This window comes from Crinia signifera, chromosome 19, assembly GCF_055691185.1.
Source record: "Crinia signifera chromosome 19, ASM5569118v1, whole genome shotgun sequence".
In the NCBI taxonomy this organism is placed as follows: Eukaryota; Metazoa; Chordata; class Amphibia; order Anura; family Myobatrachidae; genus Crinia; species Crinia signifera.
In genome coordinates, this window is record NC_139226.1 from 79,328,203 (window position 1) to 79,345,296 (window position 17,094).

The window sequence follows — 17,094 nt, forward strand, 5'->3', positions numbered from 1 at the left end:
CTCACGGATGGCACAGACATCATCTACGACAGTAATTTTAAAACCGATTATGTCAATTGTGACATCACTGATGATGTCATAATTGATTTTGACCATCTTTTCAAAACTGTAAATTTGACGATTCTGAACTCACGGATGGCACGGACATCATCTACGACAGTAATTTTAAAACCGATTATGTCAATTGTGACATCACTGATGATGTCATAATTGATTTTGACCATCTTTTCAAAACTGTAAAATTGACGCTTCTGAACTCACGAATGGCACAGACATCATCTACGACAGTAATTTTAAAACCGATTATGTCAATTGTGACATCACTGATGATGTCATAATTGATTTTGACCATCTTTTCAAGACTGTGAAATTGATGCTTCTGAACTCACGAATGGCACGGACATCATCTACGACAGTAATTTTAAAACCGATTATGTCAATTGTGACATCACTGATGATGTCATAATTGATTTTGACCATCTTTTCAAAACTGTAAAATTGACGCTTCTGAACTCACGGATGGCACAGACATCATCTACGACAGTAATTTTAAAGCCGATTATGTCAATTGTGACATCACTGATGATGTCATAATTGATTTTGACCATCTTTTCAAAACTGTAAAATTGATGCTTCTGAACTCACGAATGGCACGGACATCATCTACGATAGTAATTTTATAACCGATAATGTCAATTGTGACATCACTGATGATGTCATAATTGATTTTAACCATCTTTTAAAAACTGTAAAATTGATGCTTCTGAACTCACGAATGGCACGGACATCATCTACGACAGTAATTTTAAAACCGATAATGTCAATTGTGACATCACTGATGATGTCATAATTGATTTTGACCATCTTTTCAAATCTGTAAATTTGACGCTTCTGAACTCACAGATGGCACAGACATCATCTACGACAGTAATTTTAAAACCGATTATGTCAATTGTGACATCACTGATGATGTCATAATTGATTTCGACCATCTTTTCAAAACTGTAAAATTGACGCTTCTGAACTCACGGATGGCACAGACATCATCTACGACAGTAATTTTAAAACCGTTTATGTCAATTGTGACATCACTGATGATGTCATAATTGATTTTGACCATCTTTTTAAAACTGTAAAATTGATGCTTCTGAACTCACGAATGGCACGGACATCATCTACGACAGTAATTTTAAAACCGATAATGTCAATTGTGACATCACTGATGATGTCATAATTGATTTTGACCATCTTTTCAAATCTGTAAATTTGACGCTTCTGAACTCACGGATGGCACGGACATCATCTACGACAGTAATTTTAAAACCGATTATGTCAATTGTGACATCACTGATGATGTCATAATTGATTTTGACCATCTTTTCAAAACTGTAAAATTGACGCTTCTGAACTCACGGATGGCACAGACATCATCTACGACAGTAATTTTAAAACCGATTATGTCAATTGTGACATCACTGATGATGTCATAATTGATTTTGACCATCTTTTCAAAACTGTGAAATTGATGCTTCTGAACTCACGAATGGCACGGACATCATCTACGACAGTAATTTTAAAACCGATAATGTCAATTGTGACATCACTGATGATGTCATAATTGATTTTGACCATCTTTTCAAATCTGTAAATTTGACGCTTCTGAACTCACAGATGGCACAGACATCATCTACGACAGTAATTTTAAAACCGATTATGTCAATTGTGACATCACTGATGATGTCATAATTGATTTCGACCATCTTTTCAAAACTGTAAAATTGACGCTTCTGAACTCACGGATGGCACAGAAATCATCTACGACAGTAATTTTAAAACCGATAATGTCAATTGTGACATCACTGATGATGTCATAATTGATTTTGACCATCTTTTCAAATCTGTAAATTTGATGCTTCTGAACTCACGGATGGCACGGACATCATCTACGACAGTAATTTTAAAACCGGTAATGTCAATTGTGACATCACTGATGATGTCATAATTGATTTTAACCATCTATTCAAAACTGTAAAATTGACGCTTCTGAATTCACGGATGGCACGGACATCATCTACGACAGTAATTTTAAAACCGATTATGTCAATTGTGACATCACTAATGATGTCATAATTGATTTTGACCATCTTTTCAAAACTGTAAAATTGACGCTTCTGAACTCACGGATGGCACAGACATCATCTACGACAGTAATTTTAAAACCGATTATGTCAATTGTGACATCACTGATGATGTCATAATTGATTTTGACCATCTTTTCAAAACTGTGAAATTGATGCTTCTGGACTCACGAATGGCACGGACATCATCTACGACAGTAATTTTAAAACCGATAATGTCAATTGTGACATCACTGATGATGTCATAATTGATTTTGACCATCTTTTCAAATCTGTAAATTTGACGCTTCTGAACTCACAGATGGCACAGACATCATCTACGACAGTAATTTTAAAACCGATTATGTCAATTGTGACATCACTGATGATGTCATAATTGATTTCGACCATCTTTTCAAAACTGTAAAATTGACGCTTCTGAACTCACGGATGGCACAGAAATCATCTACGACAGTAATTTTAAAACCGATTATGTCAATTGTGACATCACTGATGATGTCATAATTGATTTTAAGCATCTTTTCAAAACTGTAAATTTGACGATTCTGAACTCACGGATGGCACGGACATCATCTACGACAGTAATTTTAAAACCGATTATGTCAATTGTGACATCAATGATGATGTCATAATTGATTTTAACCATCTTTTCAAAACTGTAAAATTGACGCTTCTGAACTCACGGATGGCACGGACATCATCTACGACAGTAATTTTAAAACCGATAATGTCAATTGTGACATCATTGATGATGTCATAATTGATTTTGACCATCTTTTCAAAACTGTAAAATTGACGCTTCTGAACTCACGGATGGCACAGACATCATCTACGACAGTAATTTTAAAACAGATTATGTCAATTGTGACATCACTGATGATGTCATAATTGATTTTGACCATTTTTTCAAAACTGTAAAATTGACGCTTCTGAACTCAGGGATGGCACAGACATCATCTACGACAGTAATTTTAAAACCGATAATGTCAATTGTGACATCACTGATGATGTCATAATTGATTTTGACCATCTTTTCAAAACTGTAAAATTGACGCTTCTGAACTCACGGAGGGCACGGACTTCATCTACGACAGTAATTTTAAAACCGATTATGTCAATTGTGACATCACTGATGATGTCATAATTGATTTTGACCATCTTTTCAAATCTGTAAATTTGACGATTCTGAACTCACGGATGGCACAGACATCATCTACGACAGTAATTTTAAAACCGATTATGTCAATTGTGACATCACTGATGATGTCATAATTGATTTTGACCATCTTTTCAAAACTGTAAATTTGACGATTCTGAACTCACGGATGGCACAGACATCATCTACGACAGTAATTTTAAAACCGATTATGTCAATTGTGACATCACTGATGATGTCATAATTGATTTTGACCATCTTTTCAAAACTGTGAAATTGATGTTTCTGAACTCACGAATGGCACGGACATCATCTACGACAGTAATTTTAAAACCGATTATGTCAATTGTGACATCACTGATGATGTCATAATTGATTTTGACCATCTTTTCAAAACTGTAAAATTGACGCTTCTGAACTCACGGATGGCACGGACATCATCTACGACAGTAATTTTAAAACCGATTATGTCAATTGTGACATCACTGATGATGTCATAATTGATTTTAACCATCTATTCAAAACTGTAAAATTGACGCTTCTGAATTCACGGATGGCACGGACATCATCTACGACAGTAATTTTAAAACCGATTATGTCAATTGTGACATCACTAATGATGTCATAATTGATTTTGACCATCTTTTCAAAACTGTAAAATAGACGCTTCTGAACTCACGGATGGCACAGACATCATCTACGACAGTAATTTTAAAACCGATTATGTCAATTGTGACATCACTGATGATGTCATAATTGATTTTGACCATCTTTTCAAAACTGTGAAATTGATGCTTCTGAACTGACGAATGGCACGGACATCATCTACGACAGTAATTTTAAAACCGATAATGTCAATTGTGACATCACTGATGATGTCATAATTGATTTTGACCATCTTTTCAAATCTGTAAATTTGACGCTTCTGAACTCACAGATGGCACAGACATCATCTACGACAGTAATTTTAAAACCGATTATGTCAATTGTGACATCACTGATGATGTCATAATTGATTTCGACCATCTTTTCAAAACTGTAAAATTGACGCTTCTGAACTCACGGATGGCACAGAAATCATCTACGACAGTAATTTTAAAACCGATTATGTCAATTGTGACATCACTGATGATGTCATAATTGATTTTAAGCATCTTTTCAAAACTGTAAATTTGACGATTCTGAACTCACGGATGGCACGGACATCATCTACGACAGTAATTTTAAAACCGATTATGTCAATTGTGACATCAATGATGATGTCATAATTGATTTTAACCATCTTTTCAAAACTGTAAAATTGACGCTTCTGAACTCACGGATGGCACGGACATCATCTACGACAGTAATTTTAAAACCGATAATGTCAATTGTGACATCATTGATAATGTCATAATTGATTTTGACCATCTTTTCAAAACTGTAAAATTGACGCTTCTGAACTCACGGATGGCACAGACATCATCTACGACAGTAATTTTAAAACAGATTATGTCAATTGTGACATCACTGATGATGTCATAATTGATTTTGACCATTTTTTCAAAACTGTAAAATTGACGCTTCTGAACTCAGGGATGGCACAGACATCATCTACGACAGTAATTTTAAAACCGATAATGTCAATTGTGACATCACTGATGATGTCATAATTGATTTTGACCATCTTTTCAAAACTGTAAAATTGACGCTTCTGAACTCACGGAGGGCACGGACTTCATCTACGACAGTAATTTTAAAACCGATTATGTCAATTGTGACATCACTGATGATGTCATAATTGATTTTAACCATCTATTCAAAACTGTAAAATTGACGCTTCTGAATTCACGGATGGCACGGACATCATCTACGACAGTAATTTTAAAACCGATTATGTCAATTGTGACATCACTAATGATGTCATAATTGATTTTGACCATCTTTTCAAAACTGTAAAATTGACGCTTCTGAACTCACGGATGGCACAGACATCATCTACGACAGTAATTTTAAAACCGATTATGTCAATTGTGACATCACTGATAATGTCATAATTGATTTTGACCATCTTTTCAAAACTGTGAAATTGATGCTTCTGAACTCACGAATGGCACGGACATCATCTACGACAGTAATTTTAAAACCGATAATGTCAATTGTGACATCACTGATGATGTCATAATTGATTTTGACCATCTTTTCAAATCTGTAAATTTGACGCTTCTGAACTCACAGATGGCACAGACATCATCTACGACAGTAATTTTAAAACCGATTATGTCAATTGTGACATCACTGATGATGTCATAATTGATTTCGACCATCTTTTCAAAACTGTAAAATTGACGCTTCTGAACTCACGGATGGCACAGAAATCATCTACGACAGTAATTTTAAAACCGATTATGTCAATTGTGACATCACTGATGATGTCATAATTGATTTTAAGCATCTTTTCAAAACTGTAAATTTGACGATTCTGAACTCACGGATGGCACGGACATCATCTACGACAGTAATTTTAAAACCGATTATGTCAATTGTGACATCAGTGATGATGTCATAATTGATTTGAACCATCTTTTCAAAACTGTAAAATTGACGCTTCTGAACTCACGGATGGCACGGACATCATCTACGACAGTAATTTTAAAACCGATAATGTCAATTGTGACATCATTGATGATGTCATAATTGATTTTGACCATCTTTTCAAAACTGTAAAATTGACGCTTCTGAACTCACGGATGGCACAGACATCATCTACGACAGTAATTTTAAAACAGATTATGTCAATTGTGACATCACTGATGATGTCATAATTGATTTTGACCATTTTTTCAAAACTGTAAAATTGACGCTTCTGAACTCAGGGATGGCACAGACATCATCTACGACAGTAATTTTAAAACCGATAATGTCAATTGTGACATCACTGATGATGTCATAATTGATTTTGACCATCTTTTCAAAACTGTAAAATTGACGCTTCTGAACTCACGGAGGGCACGGACTTCATCTACGACAGTAATTTTAAAACCGATTATGTCAATTGTGACATCACTGATGATGTCATAATTGATTTTAACCATCTTTTCAAAACTGTAAAATTGACGCTTCTGAACTCACGGATGGCAGGGACAGCATCTACGACAGTAATTTTAAAACCGATAATGTCAATTGTGACATCACTGATGATGTCATAATTGATTTTAACCATCTTTTCAAAACTGTAAATTTGACGATTCTGAACTCACGGATGGCACGGACATCATCTACGACAGTAATTTTAAAACCGATTATGTCAATTGTGACATCACTGATGATGTCATAATTGATTTTGACCATCTTTTCAAAACAGTAAAATTGACGCTTCTGAACTCACTGATGGCACGGACTTCATCTACGACAGTAATTTTAAAACCGATTATGTCAATTGTGACATCACTGATGATGTCATAATTGATTTTGACCATCTTTTCAAAACTGTAAAATTGATGCTTCTGAACTCACGAATGGCACGGACATCATCTACGACAGTAATTTTAAAACCGATAATGTCAATTGTGACATCACTGATGATGTCATAATTGATTTTAACCATCTTTTCAAAACTGTAAATTTGACGATTCTGAACTCACGGATGGCACGGACATCATCTACGACAGTAATTTTAAAACCGATAATGTCAATTGTGACATCACTGATGATGTCATAATTGATTTTAACCATCTTTTCAAAACTGTAAATTTGACGATTCTGAACTCACGGATGGCACGGACATCATCTACGACAGTAATTTTAAAACCGATTATGTCAATTGTGACATCACTGATGATGTCATAATTGATTTTGACCATCTTTTCAAAACTGTAAAATTGACGCTTCTGAACTCACGGATGGCACAGACATCATCTACGACAGTAATTTTAAAACCGATTATGTCAATTGTGACATCACTGATGATGTCATAATTGATTTCGACATCTTTTCAAAACTGAGAAATTGATGCTTCTGAACTCACGAATGGCACAGACATCATCTACGACAGTAATTTTAAAACCGATTATGTCAATTGTGACATCACTGATGATGTCATAATTGATTTTGACCATCTTTTCAAAACTGTAAAATTGACGCTTCTGAACTCACGGATGGCACAGACATAATCTACGACAATAATTTTAAAACCGATAATGTCAATTGTGACATCACTGATGATGTCATAATTGATTTTGACCATCTTTTCAAAACTGTAAAATTTACGCTTCTGAACTCACGGAGGGCACGGACTTCATCTACGACAGTAATTTTAAAACCGATTATGTCAATTGTGACATCACTGATGATGTCATAACTGATTTTGACCATCTTTTCAAATCTGTAAATTTGACGCTTCTGAACTCACGGATGGCACAGACATCATTTACGACAGTAATTTTAAAATCGGTAATGTCAATTGTGACATCACTGATGATGTCATAATTGATTTTAACCATCTTTTCAAAACTGTAAAATTGACGCTTCTGAACTCACGGATGGCACGGACATCATCTACGACAGTAATTTTAAAACCGATTATGTCAATTGTGACATCACTGATGATGTCATAATTGATTTTGACCATCTTTTCAAAACTGTGAAATTGATGCTTCTGAACTCACGAATGGCACGGACATCATCTATGACAGTAATTTTAAAACCGATAATGTCAATTGTGACATCACTGATGATGTCATAATTGATTTTGACCATCTTTTCAAAACTGTAAAATTGACGCTTCTGAACTCACGGATGGCACAGACATCATCTACGACAGTAATTTTAAAACCGATTATGTCAATTGTGACATCACTGATGATGTCATAATTGATTTTGACCATCTTTTCAAAACTGTAAATTTGACGATTCTGAACTCACGGATGGCACGGACATCATCTACGACAGTAATTTTAAAACCGATTATGTCAATTGTGACATCACTGATGATGTCATAATTGATTTTGACCATCTTTTCAAAACTGTAAAATTGACGCTTCTGAACTCACGAATGGCACAGACATCATCTACGACAGTAATTTTAAAACCGATTATGTCAATTGTGACATCACTGATGATGTCATAATTGATTTTGACCATCTTTTCAAGACTGTGAAATTGATGCTTCTGAACTCACGAATGGCACGGACATCATCTACGACAGTAATTTTAAAACCGATTATGTCAATTGTGACATCACTGATGATGTCATAATTGATTTTGACCATCTTTTCAAAACTGTAAAATTGACGCTTCTGAACTCACGGATGGCACAGACATCATCTACGACAGTAATTTTAAAGCCGATTATGTCAATTGTGACATCACTGATGATGTCATAATTGATTTTGACCATCTTTTCAAAACTGTAAAATTGATGCTTCTGAACTCACGAATGGCACGGACATCATCTACGATAGTAATTTTATAACCGATAATGTCAATTGTGACATCACTGATGATGTCATAATTGATTTTAACCATCTTTTAAAAACTGTAAAATTGATGCTTCTGAACTCACGAATGGCACGGACATCATCTATGACAGTAATTTTAAAACCGATAATGTCAATTGTGACATCACTGATGATGTCATAATTGATTTTGACCATCTTTTCAAATCTGTAAATTTGACGCTTCTGAACTCACAGATGGCACAGACATCATCTACGACAGTAATTTTAAAACCGATTATGTCAATTGTGACATCACTGATGATGTCATAATTGATTTCGACCATCTTTTCAAAACTGTAAAATTGACGCTTCTGAACTCACGGATGGCACAGACATCATCTACGACAGTAATTTTAAAACCGTTTATGTCAATTGTGACATCACTGATGATGTCATAATTGATTTTGACCATCTTTTTAAAACTGTAAAATTGATGCTTCTGAACTCACGAATGGCACGGACATCATCTACGACAGTAATTTTAAAACCGATAATGTCAATTGTGACATCACTGATGATGTCATAATTGATTTTGACCATCTTTTCAAATCTGTAAATTTGACGCTTCTGAACTCACGGATGGCACGGACATCATCTACGACAGTAATTTTAAAACCGATTATGTCAATTGTGACATCACTGATGATGTCATAATTGATTTTGACCATCTTTTCAAAACTGTAAAATTGACGCTTCTGAACTCACGGATGGCACAGACATCATCTACGACAGTAATTTTAAAACCGATTATGTCAATTGTGACATCACTGATGATGTCATAATTGATTTCGACATCTTTTCAAAACTGAGAAATTGATGCTTCTGAACTCACGAATGGCACAGACATCATCTACGACAGTAATTTTAAAACCGATTATGTCAATTGTGACATCACTGATGATGTCATAATTGATTTTGACCATCTTTTCAAAACTGTAAAATTGACGCTTCTGAACTCACGGATGGCACAGACATAATCTACGACAATAATTTTAAAACCGATAATGTCAATTGTGACATCACTGATGATGTCATAATTGATTTTGACCATCTTTTCAAAACTGTAAAATTTACGCTTCTGAACTCACGGAGGGCACGGACTTCATCTACGACAGTAATTTTAAAACCGATTATGTCAATTGTGACATCACTGATGATGTCATAACTGATTTTGACCATCTTTTCAAATCTGTAAATTTGACGCTTCTGAACTCACGGATGGCACAGACATCATTTACGACAGTAATTTTAAAATCGGTAATGTCAATTGTGACATCACTGATGATGTCATAATTGATTTTAACCATCTTTTCAAAACTGTAAAATTGACGCTTCTGAACTCACGGATGGCACGGACATCATCTACGACAGTAATTTTAAAACCGATTATGTCAATTGTGACATCACTGATGATGTCATAATTGATTTTGACCATCTTTTCAAAACTGTGAAATTGATGCTTCTGAACTCACGAATGGCACGGACATCATCTATGACAGTAATTTTAAAACCGATAATGTCAATTGTGACATCACTGATGATGTCATAATTGATTTTGACCATCTTTTCAAAACTGTAAAATTGACGCTTCTGAACTCACGGATGGCACAGACATCATCTACGACAGTAATTTTAAAACCGATTATGTCAATTGTGACATCACTGATGATGTCATAATTGATTTTGACCATCTTTTCAAAACTGTAAATTTGACGATTCTGAACTCACGGATGGCACGGACATCATCTACGACAGTAATTTTAAAACCGATTATGTCAATTGTGACATCACTGATGATGTCATAATTGATTTTGACCATCTTTTCAAAACTGTAAAATTGACGCTTCTGAACTCACGAATGGCACAGACATCATCTACGACAGTAATTTTAAAACCGATTATGTCAATTGTGACATCACTGATGATGTCATAATTGATTTTGACCATCTTTTCAAGACTGTGAAATTGATGCTTCTGAACTCACGAATGGCACGGACATCATCTACGACAGTAATTTTAAAACCGATTATGTCAATTGTGACATCACTGATGATGTCATAATTGATTTTGACCATCTTTTCAAAACTGTAAAATTGACGCTTCTGAACTCACGGATGGCACAGACATCATCTACGACAGTAATTTTAAAGCCGATTATGTCAATTGTGACATCACTGATGATGTCATAATTGATTTTGACCATCTTTTCAAAACTGTAAAATTGATGCTTCTGAACTCACGAATGGCACGGACATCATCTACGATAGTAATTTTATAACCGATAATGTCAATTGTGACATCACTGATGATGTCATAATTGATTTTAACCATCTTTTAAAAACTGTAAAATTGATGCTTCTGAACTCACGAATGGCACGGACATCATCTATGACAGTAATTTTAAAACCGATAATGTCAATTGTGACATCACTGATGATGTCATAATTGATTTTGACCATCTTTTCAAATCTGTAAATTTGACGCTTCTGAACTCACAGATGGCACAGACATCATCTACGACAGTAATTTTATAACCGATAATGTCAATTGTGACATCACTGATGATGTCATAATTGATTTTAACCATCTTTTAAAAACTGTAAAATTGATGCTTCTGAACTCACGAATGGCACGGACATCATCTACGACAGTAATTTTAAAACCGATAATGTCAATTGTGACATCACTGATGATGTCATAATTGATTTTGACCATCTTTTCAAATCTGTAAATTTGACGCTTCTGAACTCACGGATGGCACGGACATCATCTACGACAGTAATTTTAAAACCGATTATGTCAATTGTGACATCACTGATGATGTCATAATTGATTTTGACCATCTTTTCAAAACTGTAAAATTGACGCTTCTGAACTCACGGATGGCACAGACATCATCTACGACAGTAATTTTAAAACCGATTATGTCAATTGTGACATCACTGATGATGTCATAATTGATTTTGACCATCTTTTCAAAACTGTAAAATTGACGCTTCTGAACTCACGGATGGCACAGACATCATCTACGACAGTAATTTTAAAACCGATAATGTCAATTGTGACATCACTGATGATGTCATAATTGATTTTGACCATCTTTTCAAAACTGTGAAATTGATGCTTCTGAACTCACGGATGGCACGGACATCATCTACGACAGTAATTTTAAAACCGATTATGTCAATTGTGACATCACTGATGATGTCATAATTGATTTTGACCATCTTTTCAAAACTGTAAAATTGACGCTTCTGAACTCACGGATGGCACAGACATCATCTACGACAGTAATTTTAAAACCGATAATGTCAATTGTGACATCACTGATGATGTCATAATTGATTTTGACCATCTTTTCAAAACTGTAAAATTTACGCTTCTGAACTCACGGAGGGCACGGACTTCATCTACGACAGTAATTTTAAAACCGATTATGTCAATTGTGACATCACTGATGATGTCATAATTGATTTTGACCATCTTTTCAAAACTGTAAATTTGACGATTCTGAACTCACGGATGGCACGGACATCATCTACGACAGTAATTTTAAAACCGATTATGTCAATTGTGACATCACTGATGATGTCATAATTGATTTTGACCATCTTTTCAAAACTGTAAAATTGACGCTTCTGAACTCACGAATGGCACAGACATCATCTACGACAGTAATTTTAAAACCGATTATGTCAATTGTGACATCACTGATGATGTCATAATTGATTTTGACCATCTTTTCAAGACTGTGAAATTGATGCTTCTGAACTCACGAATGGCACGGACATCATCTACGACAGTAATTTTAAAACCGATTATGTCAATTGTGACATCACTGATGATGTCATAATTGATTTTGACCATCTTTTCAAAACTGTAAAATTGACGCTTCTGAACTCACGGATGGCACAGACATCATCTACGACAGTAATTTTAAAGCCGATTATGTCAATTGTGACATCACTGATGATGTCATAATTGATTTTGACCATCTTTTCAAAACTGTAAAATTGATGCTTCTGAACTCACGAATGGCACGGACATCATCTACGATAGTAATTTTATAACCGATAATGTCAATTGTGACATCACTGATGATGTCATAATTGATTTTAACCATCTTTTAAAAACTGTAAAATTGATGCTTCTGAACTCACGAATGGCACGGACATCATCTACGACAGTAATTTTAAAACCGATAATGTCAATTGTGACATCACTGATGATGTCATAATTGATTTTGACCATCTTTTCAAATCTGTAAATTTGACGCTTCTGAACTCACAGATGGCACAGACATCATCTACGACAGTAATTTTAAAACCGATTATGTCAATTGTGACATCACTGATGATGTCATAATTGATTTCGACCATCTTTTCAAAACTGTAAAATTGACGCTTCTGAACTCACGGATGGCACAGACATCATCTACGACAGTAATTTTAAAACCGTTTATGTCAATTGTGACATCACTGATGATGTCATAATTGATTTTGACCATCTTTTTAAAACTGTAAAATTGATGCTTCTGAACTCACGAATGGCACGGACATCATCTACGACAGTAATTTTAAAACCGATAATGTCAATTGTGACATCACTGATGATGTCATAATTGATTTTGACCATCTTTTCAAATCTGTAAATTTGACGCTTCTGAACTCACGGATGGCACGGACATCATCTACGACAGTAATTTTAAAACCGATTATGTCAATTGTGACATCACTGATGATGTCATAATTGATTTTGACCATCTTTTCAAAACTGTAAAATTGACGCTTCTGAACTCACGGATGGCACAGACATCATCTACGACAGTAATTTTAAAACCGATTATGTCAATTGTGACATCACTGATGATGTCATAATTGATTTTGACCATCTTTTCAAAACTGTGAAATTGATGCTTCTGAACTCACGAATGGCACGGACATCATCTACGACAGTAATTTTAAAACCGATAATGTCAATTGTGACATCACTGATGATGTCATAATTGATTTTGACCATCTTTTCAAATCTGTAAATTTGACGCTTCTGAACTCACAGATGGCACAGACATCATCTACGACAGTAATTTTAAAACCGATTATGTCAATTGTGACATCACTGATGATGTCATAATTGATTTCGACCATCTTTTCAAAACTGTAAAATTGACGCTTCTGAACTCACGGATGGCACAGAAATCATCTACGACAGTAATTTTAAAACCGATAATGTCAATTGTGACATCACTGATGATGTCATAATTGATTTTGACCATCTTTTCAAATCTGTAAATTTGATGCTTCTGAACTCACGGATGGCACGGACATCATCTACGACAGTAATTTTAAAACCGGTAATGTCAATTGTGACATCACTGATGATGTCATAATTGATTTTAACCATCTATTCAAAACTGTAAAATTGACGCTTCTGAATTCACGGATGGCACGGACATCATCTACGACAGTAATTTTAAAACCGATTATGTCAATTGTGACATCACTAATGATGTCATAATTGATTTTGACCATCTTTTCAAAACTGTAAAATTGACGCTTCTGAACTCACGGATGGCACAGACATCATCTACGACAGTAATTTTAAAACCGATTATGTCAATTGTGACATCACTGATGATGTCATAATTGATTTTGACCATCTTTTCAAAACTGTGAAATTGATGCTTCTGGACTCACGAATGGCACGGACATCATCTACGACAGTAATTTTAAAACCGATAATGTCAATTGTGACATCACTGATGATGTCATAATTGATTTTGACCATCTTTTCAAATCTGTAAATTTGACGCTTCTGAACTCACAGATGGCACAGACATCATCTACGACAGTAATTTTAAAACCGATTATGTCAATTGTGACATCACTGATGATGTCATAATTGATTTCGACCATCTTTTCAAAACTGTAAAATTGACGCTTCTGAACTCACGGATGGCACAGAAATCATCTACGACAGTAATTTTAAAACCGATTATGTCAATTGTGACATCACTGATGATGTCATAATTGATTTTAAGCATCTTTTCAAAACTGTAAATTTGACGATTCTGAACTCACGGATGGCACGGACATCATCTACGACAGTAATTTTAAAACCGATTATGTCAATTGTGACATCAATGATGATGTCATAATTGATTTTAACCATCTTTTCAAAACTGTAAAATTGACGCTTCTGAACTCACGGATGGCACGGACATCATCTACGACAGTAATTTTAAAACCGATAATGTCAATTGTGACATCATTGATGATGTCATAATTGATTTTGACCATCTTTTCAAAACTGTAAAATTGACGCTTCTGAACTCACGGATGGCACAGACATCATCTACGACAGTAATTTTAAAACAGATTATGTCAATTGTGACATCACTGATGATGTCATAATTGATTTTGACCATTTTTTCAAAACTGTAAAATTGACGCTTCTGAACTCAGGGATGGCACAGACATCATCTACGACAGTAATTTTAAAACCGATAATGTCAATTGTGACATCACTGATGATGTCATAATTGATTTTGACCATCTTTTCAAAACTGTAAAATTGACGCTTCTGAACTCACGGAGGGCACGGACTTCATCTACGACAGTAATTTTAAAACCGATTATGTCAATTGTGACATCACTGATGATGTCATAATTGATTTTGACCATCTTTTCAAATCTGTAAATTTGACGATTCTGAACTCACGGATGGCACAGACATCATCTACGACAGTAATTTTAAAACCGATTATGTCAATTGTGACATCACTGATGATGTCATAATTGATTTTGACCATCTTTTCAAAACTGTAAATTTGACGATTCTGAACTCACGGATGGCACAGACATCATCTACGACAGTAATTTTAAAACCGATTATGTCAATTGTGACATCACTGATGATGTCATAATTGATTTTGACCATCTTTTCAAAACTGTGAAATTGATGTTTCTGAACTCACGAATGGCACGGACATCATCTACGACAGTAATTTTAAAACCGATTATGTCAATTGTGACATCACTGATGATGTCATAATTGATTTTGACCATCTTTTCAAAACTGTAAAATTGACGCTTCTGAACTCACGGATGGCACGGACATCATCTACGACAGTAATTTTAAAACCGATTATGTCAATTGTGACATCACTGATGATGTCATAATTGATTTTAACCATCTATTCAAAACTGTAAAATTGACGCTTCTGAATTCACGGATGGCACGGACATCATCTACGACAGTAATTTTAAAACCGATTATGTCAATTGTGACATCACTAATGATGTCATAATTGATTTTGACCATCTTTTCAAAACTGTAAAATAGACGCTTCTGAACTCACGGATGGCACAGACATCATCTACGACAGTAATTTTAAAACCGATTATGTCAATTGTGACATCACTGATGATGTCATAATTGATTTTGACCATCTTTTCAAAACTGTGAAATTGATGCTTCTGAACTGACGAATGGCACGGACATCATCTACGACAGTAATTTTAAAACCGATAATGTCAATTGTGACATCACTGATGATGTCATAATTGATTTTGACCATCTTTTCAAATCTGTAAATTTGACGCTTCTGAACTCACAGATGGCACAGACATCATCTACGACAGTAATTTTAAAACCGATTATGTCAATTGTGACATCACTGATGATGTCATAATTGATTTCGACCATCTTTTCAAAACTGTAAAATTGACGCTTCTGAACTCACGGATGGCACAGAAATCATCTACGACAGTAATTTTAAAACCGATTATGTCAATTGTGACATCACTGATGATGTCATAATTGATTTTAAGCATCTTTTCAAAACTGTAAATTTGACGATTCTGAACTCACGGATGGCACGGACATCATCTACGACAGTAATTTTAAAACCGATTATGTCAATTGTGACATCAATGATGATGTCATAATTGATTTTAACCATCTTTTCAAAACTGTAAAATTGACGCTTCTGAACTCACGGATGGCACGGACATCATCTACGACAGTAATTTTAAAACCGATAATGTCAATTGTGACATCATTGATAATGTCATAATTGATTTTGACCATCTTTTCAAAACTGTAAAATTGACGCTTCTGAACTCACGGATGGCACAGACATCATCTACGACAGTAATTTTAAAACAGATTATGTCAATTGTGACATCACTGATGATGTCATAATTGATTTTGACCATTTTTTCAAAACTGTAAAATTGACGCTTCTGAACTCAGGGATGGCACAGACATCATCTACGACAGTAATTTTAAAACCGATAATGTCAATTGTGACATCACTGAT